The 4868-nt window shown below is 40.1% G+C and overlaps 1 long non-coding RNA gene across 1 annotated transcript; it reads right to left on the reverse strand.

Annotated features, from left to right (window-relative positions):
* Window positions 1–276: 276 nt before the first annotated feature.
* LOC109368593 lies at window positions 277–2644 on the reverse strand. The gene is made up of 3 exons (XR_002116781.2): window positions 2081–2644; window positions 1126–1227; window positions 277–599 (listed from the first exon to the last, which is right to left on the reverse strand). It is a non-coding gene; the product is annotated as an uncharacterized LOC109368593 (long non-coding RNA).
* Window positions 2645–4868: the final 2224 nt, after the last annotated feature.

Raw genomic sequence — 4868 nt, forward strand, 5'->3', positions numbered from 1 at the left:
GGACAGCTACTGAAAACTGCTGTTACATTACCTGCCAGATTACACTTGTCTTAAATGCATTCAGCTACTACTCTGAGAGGAAAAACATTAGTCTATGTTCACGATATCAAAAAGAACCAGAGGCTGCTTAAACTAAAAAAGGCCTTTAGAAATTAATTTGATAGAACTATAAATAGTTTTTGCTGCATATTTGGTTGATCTGTAGGACTGATTTATAAAATAAAAGCTAAGAGACATGCAATCATGGCTGCAATCAAAATGCTCATCTAGTGAAAGTGATGAGGTACTCCGGGTAAGCTTGAATATCACTAAATATGATAAACATGGATGGATTGTTCACATTATCAGTTGAACTGTCAAACAGATCCACACTGTTGCCAACACTCTTTGCTGCTGGAGTAATTGCTCCTTGTGTCCCCTGGGAATACTGTCCAACAAGGACTCGAGCCAGGTACATGTGCTTCTTCCCATTTGCATCTGGTTTGGAGTAGGTGTCATTAGCAGAATAGCTGGCATTAACAGCAAAGTGCCATTTTTGTCATCCATTTGACACTTATTTGGTAGACTTTACCCAAAGATGGGTTCTGTACTCTTTTGACCTGCAAAGTTTGAAAAGACGACATTAATTTTTCTTGTTATGAAAAACATCAGTGTATCAACCACTCAGTGCTCCAATATTCTCCTCCCAGCTACAACACATGGATACTAGATTATAAAATACATTGGGCACGTGGCTCCAGACTTCAGCACGGCAAACAGCGGAACCCAACTCAGAATGCAACAGAAACAATCCATAAGAAACTATATGAGATAATTTTGCAGGCTTCTGGGTCATACACAAATCACCCACCTGCTGAGCACACATGGCTTAAGGGAGAAAATGTTCTGCTCTACTGAAGAAGAGAGCATGCTCACCAGGTGCTTTAGAAGTAACTGCTGAAGACTTGTACCAAATACCTCAACAACAACAAACCAATGCTCATTTAAATCAGTTAATCAGATGATATTGCTGTCACTAGTCTCCTGCTCTTTGGGGGGGAACATCCTAAATAAATTCTCATGCAACTCAACTGTTGAGCAGTTGGCTGCTCTGCAGAAAAGACCCTTACATGCAGATGTACTTACTCCCCTATCACTCCAGAAGTAGCTAATGCTTGAAACTCACAGCTTCCATTTCTTGGTAAGTTTATAATATTGGATCTCTCTTCTCCATACACAGATTCTTCCCTAAAAAAACAAATATTCCTTCAGCAAGTCAGAAGAAGACTCAAGCCCCTCTTAGGATTCCAAAGCCAGAAACACTCAATTCCACAATACTGCTAAGCCGTATGACACTGAAACGACTTATTTCTATTAATCTCATAGACTTCCTGCCAGGCTTTCTCCTCTGCATGCTAAATATCAGTCTAATCTCCTGTAGTAAGAGTGGAGAGCAATATAATTAAGCCATCTATGAAAGGCTCTTCAAGGCAACTACCATAACTAGCTCAGACAAAACACCTCAGGCTTTACTATTACTTAGGGTTTGCGTTCTAATGCTAAGTTACAATTTAAAATTAAGTCTTTCTTTAGTCCCATAAAAAAACCCACATTGCTCATTCCTTTCCTCACTGCACAAAAGCACAGGCACTGTCTCAATACATGAAAACATCACTAGGGAAAAAAAAAAATCAAGATATAACCCTCTTTGTTATTATTTTTTACCTCATCCTCAGTTATGCATTCAAAGGTAAGTGTTACATTATGCCTCACATCTGTAAGAAATCATTATAATCACCTGACAATTTCAAAAATCATGGAAATATCTCTTGTAATACATGTAATACATTAATGAGCAAATTGGAAACAAATCAGTTGAAAGCATAGGATAAATATTATTTAATTCTCCCTAGGACCTTCCTATTCACTCAGCTATACAAGCAAATATTCACATACATATACATAACATTATAATACAACAAAGAACACAGCAGTAATGGCAGAATAACGCAATCCCAGGCTAAAGAAAATAAAAACCCCAAATCAGCAACTACCACAAAACTACTGCAAATGCAGAAACAAAGCAAGAAAAACTACTTACCTTCACAAGGCTTTCAGCAGACATGAATCTCCACCAAGAAGCCTCCACCTCCACTGCCAACCCTTAAATGAGGTCTGGGAGGGGTGGATCCTGATTCCATCCCTTCCTGTCATTCAGCTGCATTAAATGCACCTGAGCTACCCTGGGTTGGCCCTGCCTTCCCACCAGGTGCTCAATCACTGCTTCAAGCCCTGATTTAACATTTCTGTTACAATATGAAATGAAAAATCACTTTCAAAGAGTAACAAAAGGAAACTTGCACTGAGATCATTCATAGGAAAACATTATTTTATAGAAAGTCAGTTTATGGGTCACAAGAGATCATGAAACATTGGTAAAATGGAAATGGAAAGTGTAAAAAAAAGAGTTTGATTCTTCTCTTTGCTCCATTTGGTGTTTTCATCTCCCTGTACATGAAATGGCTGTGGTACTTCTGGTATTCATTGTCTGTGGGTGGCTTGTGCAATAACGGAAGATTGCAGTGGCTACAACTAGTCAAATGTTCACAATGAAAAGACAATCCTTAGTAGCATGTTCTTACAGAGAGAAAAGTAGCTAAAGCTTAATTAATATACGCGTAAATATATGCACTAATATGTCTGTATGTATACAGTGCATATATTCAACACTCAGCTCAGCTAGCATTGTTTCAAAGGTGCTGTGATATAACTCGATAATAGTAATATACAAAGGCTGCTCCAGAAGCTGGCCCGTGACATCAGGGGTGGATGCTGGTGCTATGACAGAAGAGTCTGAACCTTCCCACCAGTATTCCATTACACTTTGTTGCCCTGTGACAGATGGCAGCAGAGGTGCAGTCTGTCAAAATGGCACCTGATATGGAAGCGTGTATGAAGCAAAGGTGTGTCATTGAACTGCTTCATGGTTTGACACCATTTCCCCTTTTCCTATCACAACAGACCAAAAGAGTCTGTCCCCTGCTTTCTTATAGCCTCCCTTTTGATATTGAAAGGCCACAATCGGGTCTACCCAAACCTTCTCCAGGTTTAACAGCCTCAGTTTTCAGCCTGTCCTCATAGAGGGAGTGTTCCATCCCTAGGAACACTTTTTTGTGGCCCTCCTCTGGGTGTCCTCCAACAGGTCCAAGTCTCTCCTATTCTCCTGGATAACTAATGATAGAACTAGAGGGAATGGCCAGAGAATGCCCAGGTAGGTGGTTGAGTCACTGTCCCTGGAGGTGTTCAAGAATTGCGTAGATGTGATAGTAAGGAACACGATTTACGGAGCAACACTGGTAGTAGGTGGACAGTTGTGGGACTTTATCTGCCACTCATGAGAGGAGGAAGTATTGTGTATGGTATATGCTCAGTGAACTGAAGAATAAGCTTATTCTTCATCCTCCTCTGGTTTTCCTGTTTTTTCAGTCCTAGCTTTAAGATCTTCCCTTAAGCAGTCTCGGCAGCGTTGTGGATGCAGGGTTGTGCGGTGATGTCGGACAACTACAAGTGCATGAGAGCCCTGAGTTCAATATGATCTTATTAAGTGAGGCTCTGGACTAAATTTCTATCTGCCCTCAATCTGTAGAACTGCAGCTGTTTCCTGTGGTGCTAATGTCTCTTTGTTCTTGTACATGTAAAGGCCCGATGCTGTAAAACAGGAGGCATTACTTTCAGAGCAGACCTTGCACATTGGAACTCAGAGAGACAAGGCCCAGGATCTCAAAATATGAAGTGAAGTTAGCACTGTGTAGAAAAGTTGTTTGGACTAGGTCACCTCCACACATTGCTTTCAACCAAACTGTTTTTATCAAGTAATTCTTCTACAGTCATTCTCAGCCATTCCTTACAACAAATTAATTCTGGCTGTGTATGACAGAACACAGTTTTTTACTGCAAGATGTTTCAGAAATGTCCTTTGGTTTCAAATCTGAAATTTATCAATTTTTCCCTAGACTTTTCATCCTCGTGACTCCATCTCATAAGTCACTCACATTCACGTAGTTGGATTTTTGTCTGCTTTCCTGTGTCTGGGGTGAGACCTCGCTCTGGAATACAAGCTCTGGAGCTCAAGAAATCAAAATTATTAAAATAAATGATTTCAACTCACAGACCAGTTCTTCACTGATATAAATCTATCATTTATTTCAATGTACAGTACTTTGAGATCAAAAAAGCAAATTTTCATTAAGGTAGTGAAGCAACAGTTTTTCTGGTTTTCTTACTGGGAGTCAGTGGCTTAGGTAATAGGGTTTGTTGCTATTTGGAACATAATAGGCACGCTTTCATTCTCTGTACAGCCAGCATATAATATGTGTGATAGCCACACACAGTGCAAACTCAGTCACTGCAAATCACTTAGTAGTCCACATAATGGACACCTGGCTACTGGACTAAAAAATGCGCTTGATAATACAGGCGGATGGGTCACAAACAGGTTTTCCGTTTATATATAAATGATTATATCCACTAGAGACTGAAAGCTGAACAGACCAGCTTTCCAGCCAGAGGAGGGGAAGATGAAGTACTGTTACAATATTTTTTCTATTTTGGATGCCTTCCTTCAGTGCCAAGGTGGCATTTTGTGACAGTGAATAGTTATTATGGATACAGTGCAGTTCTGATCTCCCAAAGGACTGGGCAATTCTGTTCTTTTAACTGAGGGCTTATACTGGTTGTGAATATGTGCAAAAAATCCTGCATTGAAAGGAAGTTTGGACTTTTGAGCAGGGTTTAATGGTCGCAGAATCCTCCCTGTCTGAACTGGAAATCTTCAACTTGCTTGAGGAGCAACATGCAGTTCTGGGAGTTGGAGGCTCAGCTAATAATTC

This window comes from Meleagris gallopavo, chromosome 7, assembly GCF_000146605.3.
Source record: "Meleagris gallopavo isolate NT-WF06-2002-E0010 breed Aviagen turkey brand Nicholas breeding stock chromosome 7, Turkey_5.1, whole genome shotgun sequence".
NCBI lineage: Eukaryota > Metazoa > Chordata > Aves > Galliformes > Phasianidae > Meleagris > Meleagris gallopavo.